This window comes from Corvus brachyrhynchos, unplaced genomic scaffold (genome assembly GCF_000691975.1).
Source record: "Corvus brachyrhynchos isolate BGI_N302 unplaced genomic scaffold, ASM69197v1 scaffold5, whole genome shotgun sequence".
NCBI lineage: Eukaryota > Metazoa > Chordata > Aves > Passeriformes > Corvidae > Corvus > Corvus brachyrhynchos.
Genome location: NW_008238321.1, coordinates 9,211,834 through 9,230,205, shown reverse-complemented (window position 1 = coordinate 9,230,205; position 18,372 = coordinate 9,211,834). Strand labels below are relative to the sequence as shown.

Here is an 18,372-nt window from a genome sequence, read left to right as displayed (position 1 = left end):
GGCGGCCCCCGCCGCTCCATTGATTGACTGCGGCGGGGAGTGAATTTAAAATCATTACGCTCCTGAGACAGCTTTTAAGTATGAGGAAAATCAAGTCTGTTAAGAAGCCTTGTGAAAAGGGTGTCTCCAGCCAGGGAATTCTGTGTGGGACCAGGTGCTGTTTGGATCCAGAGGAGACTCCACTGCTCTGGACCTGACGGGTGTCCCTGCGTGAGCCTGGGCCACTCCGTGCTGGTGTGATGGGAGTGGGCAGGCGGCTGCTGGTGGAGAATTAAGTAGAAATATTTCACTGTAGAAAACACTGTTGTGCGAAGCCATCCATCTGCTGCCTGTCTAATGCTTTGCATGAATTAATGAGCTGATTGATTAGGAGAACCTTGCAGCAGCCAGGTGAGGGGAATGATTCTTGTCCTCATGCTACAGGTGGGAGGAACTCAGAGGTGCAGAGGTTAAGATTAAGGTTTCCAAGTTGGGTTGGGTTTTTTTGCCATTAGTGAAGGCTACAGCTGAGACATTTGTCTGTGTCTTGTTTTACTGATTGATCAGTCTGATTTTTTGGATGTGTTTTGCCTTCAAGAGCAGTTGTGAGACATTGCTGTGACTGCAACTCAGCCCTGGAGAGTCTCTCCCAGGATCTGATCTTCCAGCGTGTTCGTGGCAAAACAGCAAAGTCTGCTGCAACTCTTGGCTGTGGTTTGCAACCAACAGTCTCTTTTCTTTCTACTGGGAAAGACAAACTCTCACCATTTCTTACAATGCTGGCTGTTTAACACATCTTACTCTCACTCCACAGCCTTTACCAGTCAAGGCTTCCCATAAACATCCCCCAGTTCCTCACAGTATCTCTCCTGGCCACCTGCAGCTGGCGGAGGCAGGTTACTGATGGCTGATGCATGGAGCATCCGTCTCCTCCACGCTATGATGAGTGCAGCTTTTCAGGAACGGTGCATTGAGCAAATGTCACTCCACAGCCCCAAAATCTATCGAAGGAAATGACAGTGGCTGTGAGCATTAATCATCCTGTATCATCAAAATAAAGTTGTTGCAATAGAGTATTGTCAAAGGATAAATGTCTTGACTTTGGCTCGGTGCTGGTTCCTTTAATGCTGGCAGTTCACCAAGCAGGAGATGGTAGTTGTGTGGCCCAGGGGCTCAACTTGCGGCATTATTAATTAACCCTTCCCTCTCCAGGCTAAACAGTTGGTCAGTCTGGTTACCCAGAAAAAGCCTAGGCCACTTGAGAAGTTGAAGTAGTTTCTTTTCATCATTGTGCTGAGAAATTTGTGCCTCGCCTGGCTAGAGTAAAAGCAGGGGTGTGTGGAGCAGCACTGGAGGGGCACTTTCCACTTACCCTTCTGAGCTCTCACTGTGCCCCCCCCCCAAAAGGTAGATTTGTTAAAGCAGTGCAAAAAAAGGCAATGATTAAAAATAGGTATTGAATATCTGATTTGTGGTGTAAAAATACCTGGTTTTGCTTTACTCCTGCCAAAGGATGGGGCTGGAAAGCAAACCCTGTAACCCTCATGCTGGTCTGCACCTTCTCAGAGTGGGGCAGGTACAAAGGCTGATGGGGGCAGACATCAGGAGTGTGACAGACATGGCATCCACAGGGACCAGTGGGATGAGGGGTGGCACTGCTGGTGGCACCGAGGTGATTGTCTCCTGGGGCTGGAGAGAGGCACGGCAGTAATGTCGCTTCCAGCCGCTGTCTCTTGGGAAAGGTGGTGCTGAGCAATGAATTGCAAGGTCTGGTGTGTGGCCCAAGGGGGATGGAGAGCTGCTGGAAATCTCTCTGTGCTTAAAATCTGGGAGTTCAAGGCGGTCTCTTGTGTTTTCTGGCACCATTGAATTTCTATGCTGCCTGGGTTTGAGCCTTTGTCCGTGGGGGCTGCAGGGACCTGGCCTGTGTGAGGAACAGGCTGTGCTTTGCAAGCTGTGCAGCAGAGCAGGACTCTGAGGGGGAATGGAATGGAGCTCTGCCTCAGCCCAGCTCTGCTGAGCAGGCAGGTGGGGCTAGGAATGAGGGCTGCACACAGGGATGTGGGATGGACACCTCGCTGAGCCCCTCTGGTGTTCCTCACCTGCCCTGGCTCCTATTTTTACATTTTCCGGGGAAATGCTGAAGCCTGGGCTCAGGAATAATGCAACTGCTTCTGGAGAACATGTGCCACAGAGGAGTAAGGGGAAAACTTCAATAAATCAACACGTTTCAGCCTCTGTCCCAGTTCACAAAGGAGCAGGAATCAGGCTGTGGAGTTTGTGTAACTGCTGCATGTGTAAAGAAAAAAGGGGAAATAAATCGGTGGGATGAGATTCTTACAGCTTTGTTAGAAACCATATAATCATTAGATTGGAAAATACCCTAAAAGACAAAGTCCAGCCATAATGCTTACAAGCAAAGTGAACATCACTGCCCCATCCCAGTTCAGTCTCATTGTTTACTGTGTGGGTCAGTTTGTTAATCTTGAGCTTCACTAATGGACTTGATGATCTTGGAGGTATTTTCCAATATTAATGATTCTGTGATTCTCCAACAGTTTTGCAGAAAAGTCCTCTTCTATGTTAAAATCCTTTCCAGTTGTGAACTAGCTTGGAGGTTCTCTAATACCACATTGGCTTTAAGAAAAAGCCCCAAAATTTCTGCATGGCTTTCCTGCCTCTCTGTCAATAAAGAATGGATAATTCATGTTATGGTATATATTTTTTTTTTGTCCATTCCAGTCCCAATCTTAACAAAGCCATAAAACAGCATCAGCTTATATAGGCCTTAGGACAGCACACTCTCTTTCGCACTGGAATTCTTTATGTGTGGGAGTAAACAGAGTAACACACTTCATTTTAATGAGGCTGGCTTGGGAATTAAGTGTGTGTCACTTATTGATCTTGCTTTTTCTCCCCATTTATTTTGAAAAGCTGTTGTCTTTGTTTTCAGCAGGTAAAATCTGAAGTGTTGTTGCAATTGCTGGCTTATTTCTGTGGTTTAGATTGCAAGCAGCTCCTCAGAGCCAGGGCTTGTGGGGTCCTTGGAGGTGCTGAGTTACAGGTAACCTGTTCTGCGCACAGAGTGTAAGGAGCCAGGCATGGGGACCAGATGGGAAATAACCTTCTGAGCTGGTCAGGTTTTCTGTGACCACCTGAGAGCCCCTTATCTGTCATCAGAATGATATCCAGAGAGCTGGCACCTGCATTCAGTGGGTAAACCTGGAGGTGAAGTGACACGTCCAGGGTTATCTGGGATGCCAGTACCAGAGCCTTGCTGGGACCAGGTCCTTTGACACCTGCTTCTGCACTACCCACAAGACTTACTTCCTTTCTTTGTCCTTAGTTTTGCAGTTCAAGGAAATTTTTGTTTAATTTTAAATGTTCTCCTGAATCTTGGTGACGGCAGATTGACGTAAGCCTGTGCTGGATCAGGGCCTGTTCTCTTATGCATATGGATGTGGACACAGCTGTAAGCGTTTTCCATCTCAAGGCTTCTGCAGGGAAGAGAGAGATCTTCCCTCCCTGCCCATGGATGTGTCCCCTCTCCCCTTGCACCAGGGGACCATGGGAGTGAGTTGGGGTAGAATCGCGGGTTGCTTGGCTCAGTCATTGTCTATCAAGTTTCCTGGTGAAGCCAGTGCGTGTGTGCAGCCTCCTGGGACACTTGGGAGCTGGCCATGGCAGTGGAGGGAAAGCCTCTGTGTCGTGGTAACATCTTCCTTGGACCACACAAGCTGGGAAGTTCCTCCAAGCCTGAGATTTTGGAGATTTTGGGTGGTGTGTCAGCACATCAGCAGAGAATTACATGTTGGCCATGTCTTGTCTGCCAGAGTTTGCCCAGGATCTTGCTTTTGCTGGTGTCACCAGCAGCAAAAATGCGGCTGCTGCCTTGGGGTGGGAGCAGCAGCTCCTGAAAAGGGTAGCACAAACAGGTGGGTCAGATGGCAAGGCAGGTTGTGTTCATCCCAGCTGGTCAAATGCAGACTGGAAAGCCCAGGCTCTGCATCTCTCCTCATGTGTGGTATCCCCTCAGTCACGCCATAGCCCATGTGCTTGCTCAAGAGAACAAAAACTGCTTCCTCATCCCTCTGCAATGTCTGCAACATCCAAGGGGTCTCCATCCATTTACCAGCATGGATTGTGCCCATGAAGCTCTTGAATCATGCTGGATGCAGCCTGATGAAACTGCAGGGAGAATATTAAAGGAAAAAAAGAGTGGTGGAGAGAGCAAGTCAGCCCAAGTCTGTTTATGGCAGTTCCATTTTATTTAAAAGGGATAGCAAATTATAAACCATTTAAATATTTCATCTGCAGAAGGGCCCTGAATGAGTTTGCACTACATGTGCATGTGTGATGAATGAGTGGGGATGGCAGCAGGAGCAGCGGCGAGCACCAGCCCTGCTCAGGCCCATATGCATGTGGGGGAAGTGGTTGTGTTGGTTAAAGTGTTTCATTTTAAAAGGGAATGTGTATTTTACCCTTTAGTTGGTGAAAGTTGTTGCTGTCTTAACAGGTTGGGTTGGATCTGGAGATAAGGGCCTCATCCTGCTCCTCGGTGCTTTCTGCCTGCTGGGTGCCTGGTGACTCTGGAGGATGCTCAAAATAGCCCCAAATCAGAGCTGTGCCTGCCCAACCTTGTGGAGAGTCACGAGGTCACTGGTGTAACTGGGAGGAGAATTTGTCCTTCTAGCTTTAAAAATAGCTGTATTTTCTTTAATGGCATTTTCCTTGGGGCAGCCAGGAGCTTGCAGGAGTGCACAGCCCATTTGAGGTGCTGCTGAGCAGGAAGGGGTGCCAGGACACCCCAGTTAATCCCATTTGTAAACCACATTTGTCTCTAAAAATGAACCAAACCAAGCAAAACTCCAGATTTTTCTTCCTTCCAAAATTTTTAATTCAACTGGCTTCCTAGAGCCAGGTTGAAGATGTTTCCTCTGTGGGAAATGCTCTCTGGTATAACTAATTCGGATTCTGTAATCTCCAGCAGCTGAAGTGTTTAGTTAGGGTCCAAGGGTGGTTTTTTTTATCCCAACTCTGTCCATCCTTACCAAAGTGCGGGGTTTCTAACCATGAGTGATTTGGGGCTTATCTCTGGGAAGTGCCGTGAATGCCAGACCCGTGCTTACACAAGGAGAGAAATGCATGAATTTTTCCACATCAGTAGGAGCTGGAGATTTTGCTAAAGGTGTCTCCAGCTGCAAGGAGCGAGATACGGCTCTGCTGGAGAGCTCCAGAGAGGCAGAACTGAGTAGAAAATTTAAATGTGGATTTAATGCCTCAGAAAGCCATCTGTAAGGGAAGGTGCAGGTGCTGGCTGGCTCTTGACCGTGCAACAGGTCACTCGGGCTGGCTGATTGTGAGGCTGCTGAGGCACAGGTCTGGTGGCTTTAATCTGACTTGGGAGATGTTCATTAGGGAGCCCTGAGCTGTCTCAGGGCTGCAGCACAGCCCAAGGCTGGTGCTGTCCCTGTGAGTGCTCTCCATGCACTGCTTGTACAGGGTCCTGCTGGATCAGCTGCTTCTGTCTCCGTTTTTACATGGAAAAGCTGCATTTGAAGGGCCTGGGATGCAGATGGACAGACTGACCACAGCCAGGGCAGGGCAGTTGGGGTGCAGTTGCCATCCTAATTCTGGCCTCTGCCTGTGCATGCTGAAGGAAAAGGAAAAGCAGTAAGTAAAATCAAGCCTCTCTTGCCTTGTTAGCTGGTGAGGCAATGGCTGAACCTCTTAGATGACACTACACAGCACTTCTGTAGGGTTACAGGGTAACTTGGTTAAACCCCAGCTCTGTATGGACACAGGGCTGAGAACTGCACCTCCTCCTGCCGCTCGTTCCGTCCTGGCACTGAGGCTCTGCTGGGCATCCTGGCGTGGAGGGCAGGTCCGTGCCTCGGAGAGCTGTGCAGAGCAAACCCACGCTGGGAGGGAGCATCACCTCTGCCCTGCTCGGTCTCTCAGGGCTGAGAACCATCTGTGCTCACCCCAGCGCAGCAGTGGCCGTGGTCAAACATCTGCTGTGCCCCCTTGGTGCCCTGTTTGTGGGGTCCCTGCAGCCCGCTGTGCCCCCAGCCTTGCTGCTGCTGGGTGCTCCCCTGAGCATCACACTGGCCTTGCCCTCGGCCGTGCCCCCTCCTCACACCCCACCCTGGGGTTTTGTTGCCCAGCACGTAGCTAATGTCAATTTGTAAAACAATACTTCAGCATTACCCAGTGAAAACACAGACGGCATTGTACAGCTGGGAGCAACATTGATTGAAGTGATATTTAATCCAAGGAAAATACATGATACATAGTCTAGGATTCCTCGCTTATCCATCATATAATGCAGTTCACGGGGATTAAATATCCCTCCTGTAAAGTTGGTTGAGATCAGTGTTGTTATTTGTTTTGCAAATGATCCTGACAGTGATGCTGAGAGCTATTGATTACCAATGGTTCTTTAAAAATTACTATTATACTGCAAATTACAAACCTTGGGGGTATCCAGTTATATGATAATGGAAAGGCATTGGTGTGTAATGACACATGCATCATAACAAATTTGCTCTTGCTATATAATGGAGATTGAAAGGGACATGATTTATGACCAACAGGATTAGCTGCCTGACATGATATGTCTAAGGTAACACCACAACTGTCTAGTTGTTCATTGTGGCAAGAAGCACTGATGATTAGAACAATTTAGAAATAAATGAAGGAAAAAAACCAAAACCAAATCTCCTCTAACTTTTCATTTAAAATATGTAAACCACTCTTCTAATTAATAAATAGTTAAAATCCCTCCATCTCTCTCCCAGGAGCATCCACAAAGCACTGCACAGGTACAAAACAAGGCTACCAGTCCTGGTGGAACTCCTGGGTTTGCCTGGAAAGCCTTCAGAGCTTCTGGCTGTGATGGAAGTGCAAAAAAGAGCCCTGAATCTGCTGGGAATTTCAATGCATGTGTGCCCTTGAAGCCAGTGGAGGACACTCGTGTTGAGTTGTGTGCTCTCATTCCTGATGATGAATGCCTGATAACACAACTGCTTGTCTTCCAGGCTCTCCTGGTGTTTCCCAGCTCCGTAGCTGAGGACTGAATATTTGATGTGTTTGAGAGGAGCCTGAGGGCTCCTTTGGCCTCCGGTGGCTTGAGCAGTGTCACAGGAGCCTTGCCTGCTTGGGGGGCAGAGCTGGGTGCTGTGACGTTGCCCAGCCATCCTGGGATGGCACAGAGGGCTGGTAGGAGGATTTTGCATTCAGGAAGGTGTGTGGTGTGAAGGTTAACTCCCGTGGCCATCCTCTGCTCTGGGTATGCTGCAGATACCAAATGCCAGCAATGCAAACAAACCTTGTCCTCATCAGCAGCAGTGCCTGGGTCTGTGCTGCTGTGTTAACCTGCTCAGCTGGGCATGGTGAAATGCATGTCCAGGAGCCAGTGCCAGCAGAAGCACCTGTAAAACTAAAGGGAGGGAAAAAGGGTTTCCCTTCTTCACTAGCACCTTCTCAGCATCTTTTCCTGAAGCTGTGTACTGTGCTGAGAGTCACCAGGCTGCCAGTGTGGAGAAACACCCATGGGCAGGAGTCCTCTTCCACAGACACAGGTTTACTTTTGCCCTCTGCTCGTTTATTCTGTGGTGCTGCAGTAGTAGGGACACTTGCCCAATAATTTATTTAAAGAATTTTAGCACTTGGTAACATGGCACTTAAGGTGGGGGAAGAAAGAGGTGTGTACTTGTTTAGGTATTATTCTATACAACATCTAAAGATCCACCTCCAGCCTGCCCTGAATCCCACTAGCTCACTTGGAAATGGGAGGAAGTTTGAAATAATAAAAGGTAACTTGGAGCCCACACGCACTAGTGGTTGGTGGGAGGTGAGTGCATCCCTGAGCACGAGCAGCACTGTGCTCTTACCCACCTTATCCAGAGGAATTATTCCCCCTGCCTGAAGTGTAAGCAGTATCCTGGGATGAGACTGCCAGGCTCCCTCCCAGAGGGAGGAGAAGCAAGGGCTCCTTGAGACCACACCATAGAAGCAGTTTGTTATACAAAAACCAGTGCAGAGTAAAGTTCTCCTCCTTGTGGAAGTGCTGGCCCTTGACTTGCAGGAAAGCATTTATTGTGCTGTTTTCTCAGCCCAAGTCCTCTGCAGGTCACCATGTGCTCTACCCCATCTCGTGGCCCATTCCTGTGTGTGCTGTGCTTCAGGGGTAATCAACAGCTGCAGAGATGCTGTTTGTCATCAGGGAAGGGGCATGTGCAGAGGGGGCTTTGTTTTCCCAGTAAAAATGAAATCCCAGCGTTTTGTCCGTGCTTTAGGTATGAGAGTCTCTGCTTGTGGAGACAGAGAGCTTTTCAGAGGAACTGAAGTTTCAAGATTGTGGAGGAGGGTGGACCAGGAGGGGAGGTCCCAAGTGGGGCTCAGAAATGCTGGCACAAGGGACCTCTGGGACTCTGCAGCCCAGTTTCTCTTTTGAAGCAGGACTTTTGCCAGCGGTGACTCAGGTTGGTGTTGACTTTGTCTAGGCGAGTCTTAGAACTCCTCCCAGGGTGGATAGAGGTGGTGGGTTGACTGCTCAGGTCCCTGCCTCCCTGGGGGAGCAGAGGTATTTAGGGGTACAGGTCATGGGTTCATCCTGTGACTGTGTGAGATCCTTTTGGCACTTCAAAAAGACAGGGGAGGACCTGACCTGGAGAAGTTGTAGGGGATGGAGGAAAAGGCTGGTTTTGGCTGTTTGTTCATCCTCTTCATCACTCCCAGCTGAAGGTGGGTCAGGGTACAGAACTGGACAGGAGATGCCCTCATCCAGAGCATGCCTGACCTCTGCAGAGATGTGCACAGACATGAATGTGCTTGGGAATGATGTTTTCCCTTCCATTACCTTTGTAGATGACCTGACCTGATGTCTCTGATCCAGGCCCTCCCAGGTGAGAGAGCTCTCTTGCAGGAACTCTTTGACTAGCAAACACTTCAGTGGCTCAGGGGAGGCTGGAGTGGGAGGAAGAGAGCCCTTGTTCCTCTCAGCTGCTCGGGGTTGGGTGGACCTAAAAGTAGCAGGTATGAATGCAACTGTCATTACCTTAATGCTTTGTGTCACAGCTGGAGTGGGACATTGTCACATGTATGGATTCTGGGAGGCCTTTTGATCCAGCATTGTATCACATTTTATGGCAAAAATCAGTGTAAAATGGTTGTGGTTGGAGCTGTGTCCTTCAGCCCAGTAACTGGCTGCACAAGTAAGTCACTGAGTCAGTGTGCACAGCAGCAGCAAAGCAATGCATAATTCAGGAGGCACCTCAGAGTGACACAGGGGACAGAGGGGCCACACAGCTGTCGCTTCGTTGTGTGAATCAAGTTGGCTGGGTGAAAGTGGGGAGTCCCCCCTGTGCCAGAACACTCTGGGCAGAACCTGCTGTCCTTAGAGAGACCAGCATCACTGGGGTTGTGTTGTGTGAGACACACATTGGGGCAGAATTTGCTTCTCCTTGGAAGAATTTATCTGCAAAATGTGGGCATTCCAGCATTTCTAGGGTACCTCCCGGGGTAGCCCACCCTGGACTGTTGCCTGTCCTTATCTGTGTGTCGAGCAGTCCCCTCCTGCTCTGATTGCACCTCCCTTGCTGGGACAGAGTGGGGCAAAGGGAGCCTCAGGGGCGATGTGGCCATGGTTTAGAGAAGTTTGTAAGGGATTTGATCACAGCTTAGAAAAACTTTCTCCCTCTCCTCTGTGCTAGTGATGACTCTCCATTTATTTCTCTGCCGTTGTAATGAAAGTCCGAGTGCTACACAACTGCAGAGATCCTGACATTGGAGCAGCCAGCATGCACCATTTCACTGGAAGAAAGGATCCATCCAAACGGTTCCTTTATGTCATGCTCTAATTTTGCTGCTGTTGGTTTATTTTTGTTTTTGGCTTCTTTTATTCACGGTATTCTTAAAACTTCCCTTTCAGGGCTTAACAGCTTAACCATTTCAAAATCATGCCAAGCGGAAATGTAGCATACGATTTTCTCACTAAACATTGTGCTGATCGCTCAAATGTATTCTGGATTTGTAGAAAAGCTGCAAAAAACTGGGATGAAAGAGAGTGAGAATTAGCACTCAAATGAAGAGCCAGGTCTTTGCATGCTTGGGAAAGGTCTGTGGAAGCAAACAGAGTGCTCACCTTCTTGCTCTGCTGCATCCCACACTGGCTTGGCTGGATTGGTGGGCAGGCAGGTGGTGAAGCACAGATCTCAGTCCTGAGGCTGCTACAGTCTTTAAACATGGGTCTTAGTCCTGGTTGTTGGTCCCTGATATCTGAATTATGCCCCAGGCTCTGCTAGCAGATTCCTCTCTGGGTTTCAGCAGCTCCTTCAGTCTCTTGGGCCTCCCTCTCTTCTTCACAGGAAAGGGATTATAGCGCCAAAAATAGCCTATTTTCCAAGGTGGGCCTCTTTGTGACTCTCTTCTGTGAAATACGTCTTTCTCCCTGTTCCTCCTAGTGAAATACAAAGGAGATGTGATTCACCACCAGTGCTGATGTGCCAAGGCAGCAGGAAAGCTGCTGGTGTGCAAAGGATGCTTTGTACCTGCACATGTGCCCTTCTGACACACGGATTCCCTGCTGGGGCTGGTGGCTTCCTGCTCTGCTTGTCCTACTGAGTAGCTGGAGGATTCAGGGCAGAAATGGCCCTGCTCCTGGTGCTGATGGAGAACCTCTGATGGGAGCAAATGGTACATTTGGGAGGCGAGGTGGGTGTTATGTGATTGTGTGGACAGTCCTGTCCCATGAGAACTCATTTGGGATGGGGCCGCTGTGACTCTTGTTTGGCTCTTGCTCCTGCAAGGAGGTGCATTTTCCCAAGGAGGAGGAGGGCAAGGAACACGTTTGGAAAGGCAGACTTTTCCTTGGAACTAAAATGGGTTCTCACCATCTAATGACTGCTGCTGAGCAAACCTGGGCTCTTGGGATGATAACAGGGGTGCAGACCGGCACAAGAGAAGTCAGATCGGTGTTGCAGAGCTGGGAGGTTTGTGTGAGTCCTTACTTTCAAAGACAAGGATAACAGAGAGGGTTTTTTTTGCCATTTCTGGCTTTTTATGGTTGCTCACATTAGAAGATCTTTGAGGGTCCTCACTTCCTGCAGAAAATGCCTGTGGGCCCTGAGCTGCGGAGCTGGGCTGTGGATCACAGCTTACAGATGCTCTGAGCTGGAATTTGCTCTTTCATTACAGCTCTCAGGCTTGTGGGGTGAAGTGAGGGAAAGCTGATGATTGTTAGTAGCTTTAAAATCAATAATGCTCTTTAGAACATTTAATCTTTCATTAATAGTGACTACAATACACACTGGGGTGCATCTAGACCAAGAAACACTCAGGTTCCCGCAGTGCTACAGCCTGGGCAGCTGGGAGCTCTGCGAGCAAGGGGTTCTCCAAATCAGCAGAGGGAAGGGCTTGTTCTGATTTTCACAAGTCTCATCTGTGTGAATCTGGACAGGGGACAGGCAGGATCCTGTGCCCTGCCAGTGCCCTATGTCTTTGAAGCAGTTCCACATCCCTGCTCGCATCACAGACCAAGAGCTGAACATGGCCCCTGATTTATTTATTTATAATATTCCTGGCAGAAGGGGGGGCACGGGGAGGTCTCTGGATGGCGAGCAGAGGTGAAGAGCAAGGCATAGGTAGAAACCACGGTGATGGTGCAGAGTGTGGACATGAAATGAGAATGTTGAGTGAGCAACTGCTGTTTGAAAAACCTCGGGATGCAGGAGAAGGGAGTAGAGGGATTCCTCAGTTTGTCTCCCTGCCTATCCCAAGTAAATCCTTTCTGGCTGATGTGGTTGGCATATGCAGAGCATCTTGGCGTGGTGCTTCAGTGGATGGTCTCCAGTTGGGGTGATGGCTCAGAGCTGGGAGCTGGGGAGCGTTAGGGAGCCCAGGGGGCAAAATGTCTTGCCATGATTTTCAAAGAACAGGAAGGAAGAGCATTTTTTCTGTTATTGTTCATAATACAGGAAATTTCCCCACTCCCTTTTCAGTTAATAACCACTGGGGCAAGAGGCTTTCGTAGCTTGTAGGGGAGCAAATCTGAATAAACCAGTAACAGTCATGTTGTTGGAGAGTGGCTCCACTTGAGTTGTTTTTCCACTGTTTGGATAAATAAGACAATAAGAAGAGCTGCTGAGATAGTTGGCAGAGAAATGAATCCCCCGGGAGATCGGGGCAATGTTGTTTATTTGTGGGAGCTGCCTGTGCATGAGGGGTCAGTCCTGCAGTTCTGTAGAGAGAAGGGAAACAAACGTTCTCTGTTCTAGCACCGGATTCATTGCAAGGAGATATGCCAGGGATCATTAGTGCCACAGCCACCACGATCTTTTGCTCAGATTAGTTTTCTCTTTTTAAGGGAAAAAAAAAATGGCAGGTTCCCGTTAGATCAGATATGGACAAAGTAATAGCGGTATCGCAGAGATTGAGGTCTGCAAGATTAAAATGTGAAAGGGAGGAGAAATGATAGGTTTGGCCTTGCTTGCTGTTACAGCAGCCGTGTGAATAAATGACTCTATGCAGATAAGCAGGGCAAAAATAAAAGGGATGCTTAGGACGAGATGGCCAAAAAAAAAAAAAAAAAGGAACTAATCAGCAGATTCAACCACTGTAATAAGGCAGTAAACATGGAAAATTACATTATATTAGCTCCTCTGCTTCCCGTTGTATACATTAGCCACAAAGTCATCGATAGGCGATTCCCTGGGAAGGTGCAGCGCTGCAGAATCCGGAGCTCGCTGCACCTGGGGGAAGGCGTGAGTGATGCTAAAGGGGAAAGTTGGCTTTTGAACTGTGTGAGGAAAAAGTGGCTCAAGTGGAGCTGTGGAAAAGCTCGCACCTCACCGAGTTAAAAATCTGCTCCCAGGAAAAGGACGGCCGGTGTGTTTGTCCTCAGTGCTCGGGCAGCAGTAGGGCTCGTGCTGAGCCACAGCTTAATTGCAGTCCTGGGATGTTCCCCTGATGTGGGAGAAATTGGTCTGCTGCAGACTTTTTTCTTTAATATATATATATATTTTTTTTTTAACTAGTGAACTGATTTCCATTTTGTTCAATTTCTCACAAAGCATGACAAGTAGCCACTGCAGCTTTTCCCTGAGTTCAAGCAAAGCCAGCATGTAACATTATTTGCAAATTAGCTTCATCCCTCTGGCTTCCAGTTAAAGCAGGAACTGCTTGGTCCAGAGTTGCTCCCAAAATATCCATTTAAACCATGTAATGATTCTGACTCTCTCATGCATAGTAGATGAAAGACGATCCGCGATTTATTTTTAAAGCTTTGAACCCCAAACATGGTCAATCATAGAAAAAAAGATTAAAAAAGGAGGAAGTCATGATAATGCAAAGCCGGGAGAAAAGCAGCCCTACACTTCACAGTAAAATCCGTTTTCTTTGCACTTTTTTATTAACAGCTTCAACTATGATCAGTGCATAAATCTACCTGCAACACAGGATGTTGGAAAATTACCGAGAGACAGCAACGTCCTCCCCGCTGCTTGGTGAGAAAAGAAGGATGCACCTTCAGGTATGGGCTGGAAAATCGTTTCATCCTCTGTTCCCTATTTGTGTTGCACTAAGCCTGCTCGCTGCATTGATTAGAGGGGGGGGAAATAAAGGCGTTTGCAAGAGGCAAACTTCAGAAGGGATTCTCTAAACTTGTCTCAGCCACAGATAGGTGTCTGCCTGGGACCCGCTCTGCACCCGAGCAGTGCAAGGCTCTCCAGGCTTTTCTGGGGGTTAAGGGTGGCGTTTTGTCCTGCGTTTGCTGTTGTTCTTTTCCTGCCCCTGTGGAGGTTACTGGTCCTGCTGCTCTTGGTGAGAACCAGATCAGCACGGCGCTGGGTGCTCCCGCAGCCCCCGGCAGGAGCAGCTGCGCTCTGGGTGCTCCTGCAGCACTGGGAAGCAGAGCACATGCCCTGCCATTCCCTGCTCCCGGTTCAGGGAGGATCAGCTCCCCTCTGGGTGCTCCCGCAGCGTCGGGAAGCAGAGCACATGCCCTGCCATTCCTTGCTCCCGGATCTCGAACAGCGCATACGAAATCGCCGCTTCCCCGGCGCTTCGTGGGGATCACACGAAGCGCTGAGGAGGATGAAGCTGCGCTGGCTGCTGCTGCCGAGCAGCCCTTTTAGAGCAGGAGCAGAGCTAAGCACTCCTCCTGGGTTTTCTTAATCCAGCCTCAATCCATGCACTTCAAATAGGAGCCTTGTTTTAGGACTGTGCTGAGCACTCGAGTCTCCCAGCAAGCTGCTCTCATGCCCAGAAGGGCCAGCCAGAAGCCAAAGAGCCAGTTTTAGTCTCTTTTGAAGAGGATGGAAATTGCTCCCCCTGAGCAGGGGAGTACGGAGGGGAGTTGTGGTTCCCAGGACAAGAAAAAGGAGGGTTGGTGACTTTCTGAACGTGGGTTTTTCTGGCAGTTGTCTGATGCTTTGAGCTCAACATGGATGAGCCACTGTCCCTGAAATCCAGCATAGCAACTGGATTATAGCTGTCACATCCATCTCCCTAGGGAGACAAAAGGGGTTTCCAGCCACAGAGGCCAGTTTAAAACATGCCAGCCTTCTCCAGTGTGCTTCCCCAAATATATGTTCTGCAGCAAACAAGGACCTAAGAGCTACTTAATTCTTGGCAACTGGTCAGCACTGTCACGTTGCAGGTTGGAGCTTCTCCTTTTTCTGGGTGGGCTGGTTGCTTGTTTTGCCACCTGTGCAAGTGGTTTGAAGAAATAATGGGAATTAGCTCATCTTAGTGTTTATAGATGCTTGTCCAGTGGGACTCGTTGCTTCCAGTAAAGTTCTTTCTCTTCATCGTGTCCATCACTCCTGTTTGCATTTCCCTATAGCCACGTTTGCTCCCTGCAGTGACCACTGGGGACTTGCAGTGGACAAATTGCCATCACTGGTGCTGGCTTTCGACTGGGGCCTCTTAGGATGTGGCAGTATGTGAGCATTGGGGTCCCCAGCACGTGATGTGGGCTCCAGAGGAAGCCTGTGGTGGGACCTGATGTCCTGACATTTCTGTTGGAGTGTGTCTATGCCAGTGGGTAAATGGGGTGGAGTGAGATGTGCTGGGGTCAGAAAGGAGCTGCAGATTTCGGGACTTGAGTAGGTCTTTGTTTCACTGATGTGTTTCATGGATGTGTTGGCCAGCACCAAGGCTTCCTCATCTGTGGGAAATACTGGCAATCTTAGAGAGGCAGCTTGGACTGAGTTGTAACTGTGGAGGGCTCCTGGAATGGTGCTGGGTCCTGTCTGCATCTGGATTAGTTAAACAGGTAGTTCCATATGGACTTTGCAAAGGTGAGGAGACAAAATGGGGGATAGGTGTTAGAAGGGGGGTGGGTGAGAGCTGCCCTCCCAGCACAGGGTGACCATTGTGCTGAGCTTCCAGCTGGTTTTCCGGCTTCTGCCTTGGCTGTGGTGCTCCAGCAGTACTTTGCACCACACTGATCTCTCCTCAGTTTTTGCTTTAGCCTCCTCTGCATGACATGCCATGCACAGGGGCCTGACACCACGTGCCAAGAGACACCATGAAGGTGGGGTTTGCTCCCTGCAAGCTGTTCCCACCCTGCATTCCTTGGCAGAACTCTGGCGTCCTGTCAGGCCACGGGGGAGATGTTTTTCACCCCTTCCCACATCCATGCACGCCTTCCTCCCTGCAGGGAAACCCGCGTTGGCACAGGATAACGTCGGATGACGCTGCACATTCAATATGAGGATGCTCCTCTAAAGCAGGATGAAGGCTAGGAGTAATGCCTTTTAATGTTCCTTCTCATAATTATCCTCTTAATTACTCAATGAAATGCCCAATAAAACAAATCACTATAATTTCTATTTTATTCCCTGCCTTTTGCGGGTTATTTAAGAGCGCAGGGTACATTAAGGAGGCGCTTTCTCATGAGGGAATGCTGCTTTCCAATAGATCATACTTGCAAAATGGTTTTATGTCCCTATCCTGTGTGTTTCATCCTCATTTTCCGTGCCAGTTTGCTAATTACCAGAGGCACTGGTGGCTGGGAAGCACTGCCTCCCTTGCTGCCCATCTCTGCCGTGGTGAAGTCACAGCTCTGAGTTTGTGACATCCCCATGGCAACGGCCCGTGATGTCACTAGCGGGGATTACAACTTTGCAAAGCATCCAGGCACAGGCAGCCGGGCTGGAACTCTTGGGCTTTCACATGTCTTTAAATAGCAAGGAACTAAAACGCAGGGAAGTCTTTTAAGAAGGCTTTAGATTTCCCTTTTTTTACCCTGAAGGAGGGGAGGCTGTTGGCTGCAGGGCTGCCACCAGCAGTCCCGTCCCCTGTCCTGGAGCAAGCCCAGCTCCCTTGTGCAAGCTTGGGGTTTGCCTGGGGGAGCTCAGCTGTGCAGTGACCCTGGTGCAGGATTCTGTGGCCAAGGGCTGGTGTGTTGGGCATCTCTCCAATGTCCCTGGGGGCTGCAGCTGTCCCCAGCCCCATGCAACTCCCTCTTGCTCGGTACTTCTTGCTGATAAAGTGAACCTAAAGCAAACCTGGGGACCATCAATCCCCACAGCCCCTGCTGCCTATGCTTCACTCCATCTAGACTGCTGGCTCCACTGGCTTTCTTCAGTGCCTTTTGTCTAATACTCATAGTATTTGCATAATAAGACAGTGTTCATGCACAGGCAGCGAGGGAGGAAGATTCATGTGTGTGCCTCTCTAGCAACAGGAAAATCATGTAATAGCAGCACTTTATTTTGCACCTGGGGAGGAAATTCAGCTCCCACAGCCGGTAGCACAAACAGTGCAGGGCGTTTAAACACACAGCCCCAAAACTTACACAGGGCAGCCACCTGACTGATATTTATGTACCTTATTTAAACAGCAGAAGCAAATCAAGCAGGTGGAAGAGTCAATCTCTTTATTTTAGTTCTTCTAAGATAGGAATAAAGATGATATTTCAAAGGCCAGCGTGTCTCAGCTGAGCGCTGGTGGGGAAGAGCCGGTGCCACGGAACATACTGTCCTGTCTCCTGCTTTCTCAGATCATAACTTCTAAGCTGGATTCAATAGAAATAAATGTTCAGTAGTTCCGGTGGTGGCCTTTGGAAATGGAGCTAATGGAACAAGACAAAAAAACAGTTACAACATTTTGACAAGTGCTTAAATGTTTAATGCTATGCACGGCGCAGCCCAGTTGTGGGGAGGTGGTGAGTGCACCTGCAGGGAGCTGTGCCCCTCGTCAGCGCGACAGCGAGTCCTCCCACGGACACAGGAAATGAAGCAAATGCTGCTTGAGCTGTGTGGCAGCAAACAGGCCAAGGGCAGCTGTGGCTTTGGCAGCCCCGCACCGTGCAGCAGGTGAAGGGCTCGGTGGCCCCGTGCTGGGGATCCCCAGAGGGAGAGGAGGGTGGCCAGTTCTTGGAGGAAACTGGTGGAGGAGAATGCATAACATTACCCTGAGCTGAGAACAGGGGAGATGAAGAGGCTGCAGTGATTAAATAGGATCTACTGAAATCCTTCCAAAGCAGGCTTAGGAATTAAGAGCCATCAATGTCACATTGAGGGTCACTCGCTGCAGGACACCTCCAGCCGGTGCCCAGCCTCCCCCAGTGCCTCTGTTTAGCCCCAGCCGAGCCTGAGGAAACTCATCCTTTGTTTCAGAGCCCACTTAGACATTCCCCTCTGCCACAGAACAGTGAATCTCAGTGAGGAGGGCCTCTAAGAAGCCAATTTGTCTGGAGAGGAAGGATTACACTGCGTATGGCCAGATTTGCTTTGAATTCAGGTGTCATTAGGGATTTAATAACGGGGGAAGGTGGTGGGGACAGAAGGCATTGAACGGGCTGGGCTGACATTGCCTTGGTGCAGAGATCTGCTGGCTGGTCCCCTGGCAGCAGCAGTGCTGGAGACCAACCCCAGGAGGTGTCAGCTGGTGTCCCCTGTGCATCAGGGACAGCGGGGTTTGCTCGCTGAGGCTATTCTTACCATGCTCATGGGACTCAACTGAAGCCACCGTGCTGTGCTACAGGCTGGGCCATGCCTGCCTGCCCCTGGGGCTGGAGCCAGCTCGCCACAGTCTCATCCAGAGGAGTCACAGCCCAGAGCAATGCTCCAGCAGCACAGCTGTGCTGTGGCAGCCTGCACACACCAGCAGCACCTCAGTCTCGGATAATACCCCCCAGCGCCATCATGGGAATATTGGGGGACCAGCCAGAGCCAGGATGGAGCCCACCCATGAAACTGGCAGGCATTCCTTGCCTGAGAGTGAGTTTCCGATGTGGCTCAGATGCTTTGGTCATGCTGGCCTGCACCAGAGCAGGTCCCCAGTTTGTCTGCTGCCACTGGTGCCACATATACACACATCCCCACAGTTCTGTGAAGCAGGGCCACCTCTCCCAGCCACATACAGGCATTGAGCAGAGCCCCA

General features: G+C 49.6%; 1 long non-coding RNA gene across 2 annotated transcripts in view; it reads left to right on the top strand.

Moving 5' to 3' along the window:
* LOC108446701 overlaps positions 1-18,372 on the top strand; it is a 63,277-nt gene that overhangs the window by 6,078 nt on the left and 38,827 nt on the right. For both annotated transcript variants that reach the window (XR_001861989.1, XR_001861990.1), the window contains exon 2: positions 13,398-13,510. This is a non-coding gene — a long non-coding RNA (uncharacterized LOC108446701). The remainder of the gene's footprint in view (positions 1-13,397; positions 13,511-18,372) is intronic.